We start from the raw sequence: 12,016 nt of genomic DNA, 5'->3' as shown, positions 1-12,016 counted from the left end.
TTCCCTCCCCTCCTTTTCTCCTTCCATCTCCAATTCATTTTTATTGTCCCAATTCTGATTTTTTTTTTTTGAGACAGGCTCGGACCTAGTCCAGGCTGCCTAGAAGTCACTCTAATCCAGTCTGGTCATGCATTTATAAACCTTCTGCTTCAATCTCCCAAATGCTTGGCTTTCCTGGCTTATTCTTCAGTTAACTTTAAAGAAGCTTTAATCATCCAAGAAAGCCAGTGCAGTACTGGGAGGTGTAGACAAAACCTCTTAAAAATGGGATGTGCAAATATGGGTAAGAACCAGGGTTTCCTTAATAAGACTCTTTGATCAGAAACAGATAAATTGCTAAAAGGAACAATAAAATTTGGTTTGCTACTGGCATACTTTATGCTTCTTATTTTTCCTTATGTTACATGTAATGTAGAATTGAAGCTTGACTGACATTTCTCTGTGTGTGTGTGTGTGTGTGTGTGTGTGTGTTTGTGTGTGTGTGTGTTTAGTAGAGAAAAGCTCAAATGCTGGGGTCTAACGGAAAGCCCTGCTTTTTTCCAGTGACTGTAGTCAGGACTGAACATCATAGGCACATGGTGTTAAGGATCTGTCTGGGGAGGCTTGCTTTCCCCAACCCACACCTGGCAGCATCAGGGGCCGTGCTTCTTCCTTCCCTGTAGCTGGGCTCAGAGCATCCCAGCTCCCATCCCAGCACTAGCTCCACCCCATCCATTCCTCTCAAGAAAGCCTGCCTGGTGTGTTTTTCTAATTGCACAACACCCAGCAGTTCTGATCTTTCTCCACAGAGAGCAGCTGCTACTTCTAGTATCTCCAGGCCCCAAGAATCTCTGCTTTACATGAATGGGCTATCTCATCCTCCAGGATTCTTGCAGGTTAAAAAGGGGTGCTTAGAGAGATAACCAGCAGGACTGAGCTGCCATGGCAGAGATTAGGCAAAAGCACAAAGCCACCTCTTCACTATTGCTTTTGAAGACTGTTGGCTCTTTGAATATTCAATAAGCTTTATTCCTTCATTTACGACGTCTATGTAAGTATTCTGGTACCGGACTAATGAATAGTGTGTGTGTGTTGTGTTGTATAACTGAATAACCATGCTTACAGTATATGAGTGTGTGCTTACTCAAAGAAGCAAGATGCATGAGCAACTTGCTCTTTCTTATTCTCTAGGCACACAATAAGAATGGGTGTGTCAGGAGTTTGGGTTTTAAAATAACTAACATTTGGTTGGGGGACTGGATCAAGTGGTAGAGTGCCTGTTTTTAGCAAGTAAAGGCCTGATCTCAAATCCTAGTACTTCCCCAAACTAAGGCAACTGACACACTATGTTATTTTATTATTAAGTAATTGTACAAAGGTGTCACAATTTCATAAGCCACACTATGAGTACAATATATCTTGATCAATGTCACCCCTTCCATCATTTTCTCCCTTTCCCCCCATCCCTTCTCTCAAGTTATTTAGTTCAGTTTTTACATAATGTACATGGAATATAATTATTGCTTACTTTTCCTCACCCATTCATGTAACAGTACTAGTGCTTGATCTCAGGGCCTGGGTGCTGTCCCTTAGTCCCTTAGTCCCCTCAAGACTAGTACAGGTATGAGCTACCTGAGTCCAGCTTCTATGTGATTTTAACTTTTGAGATAACTGAGATGCATCCGTGATGTAAGAAAGAATAAATCTCCTAACTGTTTCAGCCAATTTTTCCCATTGGTAACAATTTGGGCAACTGTAATACAGTATCACAGACAGGAAAATGTCATGAATACAATCCAAGGGCTTTATTTAGATTCCACCGGTTTCACATGCTCTCCTGTGTGTGTGTGTGTATGTATGCTTGTGTATGTATGTGTGTATGTATGCAGGTTTAATTCTGGGCTATTTTTCCCACATGTATGATCTGCTTTTGAATCCAGCTCTGCTAAGGACTTGCAGTGCGAGCCAGAGTATATTCTGACTTCTGGGAGCTCCAGTTTCCTCATTTGCAAAAATGCTATCATGTCTGCCTCCTTAAGGGCGGCTGGCGTGAGGATTAGAACATTTCTGTCGTTTCCAGCTCACTGGGCCCTCACTCATGCTAGTTTCCTGCCGGTCCTGCGTGTCTTCGGTTGCAAGAGGGGCTTACTTTTTTTCCCTGAAATAATCAAGTCTGTGAGTGGTGAGGAAACGAGGCGGACCCTGCCTCAAGGGCGGCTCAGAGGGAAGCAGGGATGTTGCCTGGGGCCCGCGGCGGCGGCCTTCACCTCTAGCCTGGACTTGGGATCCAGTTTGACTGCATTGCGATCCCCAGTGTAAGGCTGGAAAGAGAAAACCCAGGTAGCCTGCGCAGGAGGGGTGCGAGGAGGGCTGTAACCACTCAGCCCGAGGACTACCAGCTCCCAGGAGTTGTCCTGTATGGCAGAGGTGCGGGGGGGGGGGGGGCTGGGGGGGGCGGGGGGATGGCAGTACTCTCTGACAGCGGCCCTGGGGACTGGAATCTGGGAGGACGAGATGGGAGGTTCAAACTCCAGTCCTGGAGCCTTCTCTCCACCACTACCGGGGAATGGGAAATGCAAGGCTGCCTGCAGGCACAAGAGGCCCCAGGCTGGAGACTTAGGTTTGCCGGGAGTCCCGGGTGCCTGGTGCATGCAGGCGCTTTTGCATGAAAAGAGTGGAGGGCAGGGGGCGAACGCACCAACTCCTGCAGTGTCCACGCAGAGCCCTAGCGTTCCAAGTTCAAATCCTGGATCCGGGGCCTCCAGGGCAGGGGGTCACATCCTCTAGCCATCGGGCGGCGCCTGCCGCTCCTCCCTCGGCTGCCGGAGCCGCGCGGGCCGCGGAGGAGGAGCCGCGCGCCCCGGCCGGCGTCGCCCTGACTCCTCCTCCCAGCGCGGGCCCAGCTCTTCCTCCCCGGGCGACCCGAGCTCCGGGTGGCGGCGGCCGATCGATCCGGGAGCTGAGCGCGCTGGGCGCGGCCGGACCGCTGCCGCCCCCCGCCGAGCCCCGAGTGCGCCCGCGGCCATGCTCCCCGCGGCGGCGCCGGGCGCCTGAGCCCGGAGACCCCGGACCCGCGGGCCTGGGGTGGTGGTGGTGGTGCGCGGAGGCCTCGCGCTGCCCACGCGCCGTCCGCGAGGCCCTGAGCTCCGGGGACTGACCGGGTACTGAAACCCACTGGGCTCCCCGTTCAGGGCGGGAGGGGGTCGGGCGGGGCGCTGTCCCGGCCGCTCGGAAGGAAGGAAGCGGTGGCGGCGGGAGCGCGGGGCGGAGGGGCTCCCGCGGGACGCGCGGGGCGGGGAGGGGCGGCAGGAGGGGCGGGGGCGGGCGGAGGGGAGGGGATGAGGGGCGGGAGGGTGCGCGCGGCCGCCCGCCCGCAGCCCGGAGCGCGCCGCTTTTGTACGGGCTGGGCCCCCTCACATATGGAAATGACGCCCGCGCCGGTCCCCCTCGGCGTCCCTTTGAAGGACGCCCGCTCGGAACCGCGGCGCGGGCTGCGGAGTATTGTCCCGCGTCCCCAGCCCTAACAAAGCGCGCTCCTTGGCTCTGCAGGGCAGCGGAGGCGGGCGGCCGGCGGTGCGGGCGCTCCGGAGAGGCGGACAGAAGGTAGGCGAGGGCGGCGGGGGCCCGGCGGGCGTTAATGTCCGCTGGACCCCGCGGGGTGACCGAGGGTCCTGGCGATGGCGAGATGCCGGTGGGTGAGAGGCGCATCTTAGGATCGCCTGGGACCCGGACGCTTCTCCCGCCCGCCCGCCCGCCGGCCACACCTCCGCCTGCCGGTCTTAGGGCGCCGCGCGGTTCGGGCACCGCCGCCCGCCCGGTGTTCCCCAGTGCAGAGCTGAAAGCTGCTGCTGTCTGTGATCCGAGCGGACCTGATTGAGTCCCACGGGGAGCGGAAGGGGTGAGGGTTCTGTTGGCATGTGCCACCCAGACAGCCCTAGAAGTGAGGAGCAGAGAGAAGCCCTGGCGATCGGTGGAGCGCACCGCTGTTAGGACTTCTTCCGAGTGGAGACGGGATGATGCGGGTGGGATCTGTGCCGCCCGAGACTTCCCCGGTGTCACTACCCGCCAGGAAAGGGGAAGCAGACTCAAGGGCACTGGGTCACTCGCTGAAAGTTCCGATCAGCAGAGCTGAGAAATGGGAAGCGTGGAGGGTGTCCCTGTGGCGAGGGCGAGCTTCCAGATCTGGGCATCTGTAGCTCTCAGACAGGCAAAGAGGATCGAGAAACCGTCTGCTTAAAACTCTTTCTGGGAAATGATAGAGACAGGCAGACGGACAGTAAGGAGCAGTTTTCCTGGGCTCGGTCCTGACAAGCCAAGTAAAATGGGGGCTGGACTGTTGTCCTTCTGTAGATCATGTTTCCAGACAACTTGGTTATTACTGATCTTTTGCTCTCCTCACTGGACTAGGACAGATCGCTTCCTGGTGTTGAGGAATTACTGAGACAGATTTCCCATACAACTCAATCCTGAGTTATCAAATCCCAGCAGATTACCCTTTTATGACGGACACAGAAGCTTTTTAGGATAGCAATCCTGCTGAAGTGCCTCCTGGCACCTAAGCGAGGCTCCTGAGACCCACCGTGGAAGATTTCTCACTTGGGTTCCTTTAGATACGCTAACATAAATTTAGATCTGTTTGCATGCTTCCCAAGGCTTGACAGTCTGCAAACAGGAAATATGTTCTTATAGAGTAGTTTTATCTTCTCTCTCGTCTAGTGTTGAGCATATTTGTTATGGAATATGGTGGCTGCTTTGGAATCTTTGGTAGATCTTGCTGTACCTATAGTTTGAAAGTAGCTGTGCAATATCCAGGCTGTGGGTAAAAGGAACGTTATAGGCTGGCTGGAAAATGAGTTTGTGTGGCCTTTTAAAAAAGCTCTGCCTAGTGTTAATGGGGAGGTGATGTGAATTAAGGGGAAGGGGATGGCAGATTTGTTTATTTTCACCTGGCTCGTCTTTAGAGGGAACTGCAGTGAAGATAAAGCAAATAGGTTAGATATAAGCAAATGTATCAGCAACACAGGCTTTAAAGGGGGTGATGGAGAGGAAGCCATCCTACAACATCTAAAATGTCAGGGATCAATCATTTTAATAAGCACTTGCACAAAATGGCATGCATTTTCTTGTTACTTCTTTTTTTCATTTTAGGTAGACAATGACCCTTCATATAAAAAAGACAATAACTCACACGGTGAGAATAGGATTCCAGTCAATTCTGAATAGTCTTAATAGGTAATATTCTTATCACAAGTCAAATGTTGTTCACACAATTTGTTTTAAATGTCACTGACAATGATGTTCTAAACCAACATTTCAACAGTCTTAATGCTTCCAATTTATGTTGATAATGAAAATACATTTTATCAGTTTCATTTTGATAAGGGCTTGGCAAGTTTAGCCAGAGCCTTTTAGAGAGATTCAAATAGCCTCAAGCCTTTTCAAAAGGCTTATTTTTATGGATGCCAATTCATTTGTAAGCCAATAAATAATGCAGTTTGAATTCTGGCTATTGATCTTGCATCTATTGGACTAGGCCTTGTGGTGAAGCTTACTAAACCTTGCAAAAAGATATTTTTATCCTATCTCCAAATAAAACAGAGTTTAAAAAATCATATAAGATTAGCCAGGTGTCTGTGGTTCACACCTGTAATCCTAGATACTCAGGAAGTTGAGATCTGTGGATCAAGGCTCAAAGCCAGCCTGGACAGTAAAGTCTGTGAGATTCTTATCTTTAATAAAATTACCAAAAAAAAAGTTGAAAGTGGAGTTGTGGCTCAAGTGGTAGAGCACTAGCCTTGAGCAAAGAAGTTCAGGAGCAGTGCCCAGGTCCAGAGTTCAAACCCTAGGACCAGCACCAAAAAGAAAAGAAAAGAAAGAAGAAAAAAAAACGATAATAGGATTATGAAAGTAAGAAAGTTTGTTAGAAATAAGTATACTTCTTTATTGAGGTTGCTAAAAACAATTAGGCAGGTATTAGAACTTTTGTATAGGAAAATTGACAAAGTATCAGCACCCTAAAAGTTGGTGAAATACTGTGACAACAGGAGCTTTTTTTGGGGGGGGGAGGGCTGTCCATCATGGTGATTGAACTCTGGGCCTGGGCACTGTTTCTCAGCTCTTCAGCTCAAGGCTAGCACTCTACCACTTGAGCCACAGTGCCACTTCAGGTTTTCTGGTGGTTTATTGGAGATAAGTGTCTCACGGACTTTCCTGCCTGGGCTGGCTTTGAACCGGGATCCTCTGATCTTAGCCTCCTGAGTAGCTAGGATTACAGGTGTGAACCACCAGCGCCCAGCAACAGGAGCTTTTTACTTATACCCTAGGGAACTGTTCTCTTTCTTAGCTTCTGTCTTCCTATACCAACTCCAGTAAATATTACTCAAGGAGTAAAAGTTATGATAAAGCTTTCTCTTTTAGAAGAAAGTAACAATGACACATCTCTTGTTTCTGCTCCAACAATTTTGCTTAGTAGTTGATTATAAGCTATTTGATCTACATTGTGCTAAGCTTGTTTGTGAGTGTGTGTGTGTGTGTGTGTGTGTGTGTGTGTGTGTGTGTGTGTGTGTGTTCCCTCCTCTACCCTGGATTGGATAATCCACTGTTGTTAGGTTTAGCAAAAAGCCTACGTTTGCAACAACCTTCAGGGTAGTAAAACACTAACACTTGTTTATGTTTAGAATAAATGCCAATAGGATACTTGTCATCCAATTAAATTTTATGGTATGTTAGCAAAGGTTGTTAGTCTCATTCAATTTCATTGAAGTATGCCTTTTTCCTGCCCCCTCCCTGCCCCCCCCCCATCCCCTGCAGTGACATTTAAGCTTTCATCTAACATTTTTATACTGCAGTGGAATTCCTGGTGATCTGTGCTGCTTTGGGTATCCAGCTAGAATGGTGCTCTCTGAGCAGGGAGGAGGCTGCCAGTCAGCACCAGTTTGTTGCAGAGAAACAGCAATGGTTTTTGGCAGAAGTGCTCAAGATAAACATGCAAATCAGGACAGTTGCTTTTTCTGTTGAGCTTCTTGCTAAACTTGAATTTATTTTCTTCACTGTTGCCTTTTATACTGAAATTACTTCAAGATTCTAGGCGTGGAGATTTCTTCAGCAGATGAAAATGTTTGCAGAACAGAGAAGAAAAAGAAACCTTGTAATTTGATCATAAACATTTTTAGCCACTGATTTCTAACCAATGACAGCTAAAGGGGTAAATGACAAGCAGTTTGTGTGTATCACTTTAATCCCAGTGTAACTAAATTAGGCACTTGGTGGTTACTGCCTGGACCCCCAACAGCTTTGTCTGCATACAGGTCCAAAAGCACCTATTATGATGCTCTGAAGAGGGAAAGAGGCTGAGTGGAGAGGGATGTCCACACATTCTGCAGAGTTGCTCAGCTGCTAGACCATCTGGAGGGGAAATAAAAGGTCTGGGCTAGGGGCTCTGGCATTGTGCGTATTTATTATTTGCTTTTCACTTGCCAGACTTTGTCCCCTTTCACTCCCTCCCACCCTGAACAGACACCTGCCTTGGCTGGGGTACTATTCTTACAAACTTCTTTCTGTATGCAGGATGTTGGAAAGTTCATAAGTTCGTATAGCCCCTTCATACTGGCCTTCTGTTGGTGACTTCGTTACTCCAGCCACACCTTCACCTGTTTTGCAGTTCCAGCAAGGCTCTGTGATTTCAGAAGCTGGGGCTGCCAAGTGGGCACCACACAGCTCTGTGATGGACATCCTGTCAGAATCAGAGGCATTTTGGCAGCCTCATTTGGAGTTATATGAAGGAAAATGCTCCAAATAATTGCCAGTATGGGTGACTATTGGGTGGTCAGTGTTTTGATTAATGGCTCTGTGCATCTGACTCTTATTTATCCCTTGCTATTCCTCCCAATTAATGCCCACATAGGCCATTTTATTCCAAAGGAGTCTTACAGGCTTCTGGACATTTGACTACAAGGCCTGTGGTGAAGAAAGACACAGGCTTATGGCAGTGTTCATAAACGCCACATTGTCAATTTCAAGGATGATTTATCACTCAAAATACAACTCTTAAAATCTCTGAGCAAGATTCTTGCCACTATGGGTATGTAGGCTTTGACTCTGGAAAACATTAGATTTTGTAGGTTATATAGATTTAAGAATTTGAGGGATAATGACCAATTCCTGAGCTGTGATATTACTATAGATACAAAGTTCCTCACAATCATTTTACATGAAATTTTATTTCTTCAGACAGGCACTGGTAGCTCATGCCTATAATCCTAGCTACTTAGGGAGACTGAGATCTAAGGATCATAGTTAAAATTAGACTAGGCAAAACAAATCTGAGAGACCCATTTCTCTGATTAACCAGCAGATATCCACAAGTGGAGATGTGGCACAAGTAGTAGAACCTGAACCTTGAGTGGAAAAAGTCGAGAGTTTGAGGCCCTGAGTTCAAGCCCCAGTACCAGCACACACACACACATACACACACACACACACACACACACACACACACACACACTTATACTTATTTCATCTATGTATAATTCCCCAAGCTGCTTTAGGTTAAAAAAAAAAAGCATTTAATCTATTTGTGAACCCCTAGAGACTTGTAGGCTATAATCACTCGATAAATGGATGAAGTGAGGTAGAAGGGATATAGGCATCTTGCCATTCCAGTTTGGAGAAATACGGCACTTCAAGGAGTGTCAGCAGTGATTATTGTTCTTCAATACTGTTTAGCTGTCTGACTAACAGTGAAGGCAAGCAGGGCACTGGTGGCATTTCAGTGGTCCCGTTATGTGCTCCATGTGCATGGGGAGGATTGAGGGATGTGTAATATAGGGCCAGACTTGAGTCATGTCTCAACTTTACCCCTTCCTGCATTAGTGCTAATGGGATAAATTGCTAATTTTGTTAAGCCCCAATTTCTCAAGTAGGGATAAGGTACTATTGACTCACAAGATCTGGGAGAATTAAGTGAGCATAGGCTAGACTTGTAGTGAATGTTCAGAAATGAATAAGGATACATTCATCTGAGTTTCCAACTAAATTTCAGCCTCTCTGCTTCTGTTTGACATTAAATTTATCAATAATTTGTGAGTGTTGTCTGCTGCCATTGCTATATAATAATACAACCATGCTTTTGTACCTAATACAGCTATTGTCCACTCTTATGGCCTGTTCTGTGATGATCTTTGCTTCTTCTAAGGTAGCTCTAGCTGATCTCTTTTTTCCTTCCCTTTTATTTCTTCGTGTGTGTGTGTGTGTGTGTGTGTGTGTGTGTGTGTGTGTGTGTGTGTGTGTGTGTGTGTGTGTGTGTGTGTGTGTGTGTGTGTGGCACTTGACCCTGTACTGGGGCTTGAACTCAGAGCCTCACGTTTTTGCTTAATTTTTTTTTTTTTTTTGGTCAAGGCTGGGGCTCTAGCATTTGAGCCACACCTCGACTTCTAGTATTTTGTTAGTTAATTGGAGGTAAGAATTTCATGGGCTTTTTTGCCTGGGCTGGCTTTGACTGTGATCCTCAGATCTCAGTCTCCTGAGTAGCTATGATTGTAAGCAGAAGCTACCAGCACCTCACTCTTCTCCCGCCTGCCTGCCTCCCTCCCTCCCTCCCTCCCTCCCTCCTTCCCTCCTTCCTTCCTTCCTTCCTTCCTTTTTTCTGTGGTTTGAACTTAGGGCCTTATAAGGTGCTCTACTACTAGAGCCACACCCCCAGTTGAATTTATTCTAAGCTTCTGCCTCCTTTGTAGGCTTCAGGTGTTTTCTTGTTTATTTTTCAATTCCTCTTAGATTAATTAGCCTCTCTCTTTTGCTTGCAATATTTAACCTTTACAACTATCCTTACATTTGAGTGTTGTTATTCTAGTTATGTAAATGAAGGACTTGAGGCAGTGTTTTAGTACAGATTCTTCTCCAAAGCTTATTCTACAACAGAAAAATGCAGGTCCAATTTGCAGTGTCTTCTCTAGTTCTGTTTGGTAGTTGCTCTTGGCTCTTTACTTCTGGTTGGTTATGTTGAAAACTGAAAATGCCCTTGTGAAGGGAAGTGGGAAGTGGTGATAGGTATGTGGGTATGGATATTTCAAAATATTTCTGTGCTCATTTCTGTATTTCCAATTCAAGGTAAGTTTCCTCCCACAGAACACCCAGACAGTAAGGCCCTGTCCTGGGTTTGATTCCTCAGTACCACATTAACAGAAAAAGCTGGAAGTGGTGCTGTGGCTCAAGGGTAAAATGATATCCTTGAGCAAAAGAAGCTCAGGGACAGTGCCCAGGCCCTGAGTTCAAGCCCCAGGACCAACAAAAACAACAACAAAAAAGAAATAGAAGGTGTGGACTTTGCCCTTAAAAGAAATTTCTGCCAAGTGGGGAGAAAAAAAATCTTGCACATGCAATTACCAAAGAACATTTGGAGAATTATATCAGTCAGCAAAAATGCGTTTTGTGCCAGATGAGAACTGATAACTTGTCACTCTAGGTAGTGTCTCCTGGGTGTTTCAGTGAGAGTTTTGCATGTGGTCCACAGGAGTGGGGGTCCCTACGTCTTTCATTCACACGAGCATTCTAGAGTTTGTGTCTTGGAAAGGCTAGAGATAAAAAGAAAGCTGCAAAAGCTAAGGAAGGGACATGATAGCCTATCAAATTCAAAGGAGTGACTAAAATCAGGACTTCTCCATATTGATTTTTGTTTTGTTTTGTTCTCTTTCATTGTCTTAGATGAACACGATGCCACCCCTTAAAAATAATTTTTAAAAGGGACGTGTTAGCATGCCTTTACTTTTGAGTTTTTAAACTTATACAAAAAAAAAAGTCAAACAGAAAAAATGGTCTGGCTTTTCCAGAGTTGGTCAGATTGCAGCCTAAGGGACTGTAAAACTTGAGTGACCCTGAGAACTATGGTGACACCCAAAATCTCAGTGTACCTTGGGGATTCTCAGATCTTTGTTGACAATTAACTGGCAGACCCAGGTGAAGCTCATTAAGCAAGCTTTGTCCCTGTCTAAATTCCTACCTCTTGTGACTTTGTGTAACACCTTGGTGTTTCTTTAGTGATGCTTTGATATTTATATAGCACTCTTAACTTATTTTGAAAACATTTGCATACTGATTCGTTAACCCAACAGACCAACCCTGGGAAAGTAGCCAGAGCCATCAGCACCTTAGTTGGTAGGGAAAGCCTGCTAATGGAAGAGACCTGTTGAGTCTAGAAGCCTGGACCCACACTCTGCTGTGTTGCTTTAATGAGTAGCTTTCCCCAGGCTGAACTGCCTGGCAGTGCTCTTCAGTCATCTTCTGAATCCACCTAGTTTTGCTAAGGTTGTGGCTCTGTTTTGTCTTGTCATGTTTTGAACAGTTGTCTATGAAGAGAAAGCAAACACAGCCTAGGGTAGCACCAATTTGTCACTTACAGCTCTTTTATCTTCAATTCTGGCCATGTTTGACATCTTACTTCCATGTTCCCTGTGTTGTAATGATCAGCTCTTTGGAAGATCACCTATTTAGAGTTTTTTGATCTAGGGTTTAAAGGTGCCACTTTGGTTGTTTCTCTGGTGATGTTGGGGATTAAACACAGAGCCTAAGCCCATGCTGTACCACTGAGCTACTCTTCCAGCCCCTAGCTAATGGTGCTGTTTTTGTTGCTGTTGTTTTTTCTTTCTTTCTTTCTTTCTTTTTTTTAAGTCAGGGGGTTGGCTGAGGGCCCTGTTGCCAATGGCTGACTGAGGTCACCCTCCCAAGGGTATATAGATATATATTGTGTTTATTGCATCATGGTACAGGTTTGGGGCTTGCATCAAAAGAGCCAGCCCATTAAAAAATCAGTCAGTGTGCAAGGAGAAAAACATCTTAAAGTGGGAAGTACCTGGAATTATATAAGGTATATTTTTAGCCAAAGATGACTCAGAGGTCCTTATGTCTGCAGAGTTTTACTGATCTTTGGCATATGACACAAATGGAAAGCCTGGAGTTAGATTTGAGGCATCAGGGAGATGGAGGACAGATGAGCTAGGAGGTGCTTGAGTTGCTGAGGTTCCTTGAGATGCTGTGTGATCTG

The 12,016-nt window shown here is 46.5% G+C and overlaps 1 protein-coding gene across 4 annotated transcripts in view; it reads left to right on the top strand.

Annotated features, from left to right (window-relative positions):
* Nucleotides 1-3,041: 3,041 nt before the first annotated feature.
* The window catches only part of Nin (ninein), a 115,796-nt gene continuing 106,821 nt past the window's right edge, over nt 3,042-12,016 (top strand). The window contains exons 1-2 of one of the 4 annotated variants that reach the window (XM_042677843.1): nt 3,042-3,140; nt 3,529-3,582. The gene's annotated coding sequence lies outside the window, so the exon portion shown is untranslated. Of the gene's footprint in view, nt 3,141-3,376; nt 3,583-12,016 lie in introns of those variants that run through there. The other 3 variants (XM_042677844.1, XM_042677845.1, XM_042677846.1) reach the window with 3 other exon arrangements.

Source organism: Dipodomys spectabilis, unplaced genomic scaffold, assembly GCF_019054845.1.
Source record: "Dipodomys spectabilis isolate Male_0828 unplaced genomic scaffold, ASM1905484v1 ptg000042l, whole genome shotgun sequence".
Taxonomy (NCBI): Eukaryota; Metazoa; Chordata; class Mammalia; order Rodentia; family Heteromyidae; genus Dipodomys; species Dipodomys spectabilis.
This window is presented reverse-complemented; position numbering and strand designations above follow the sequence as displayed.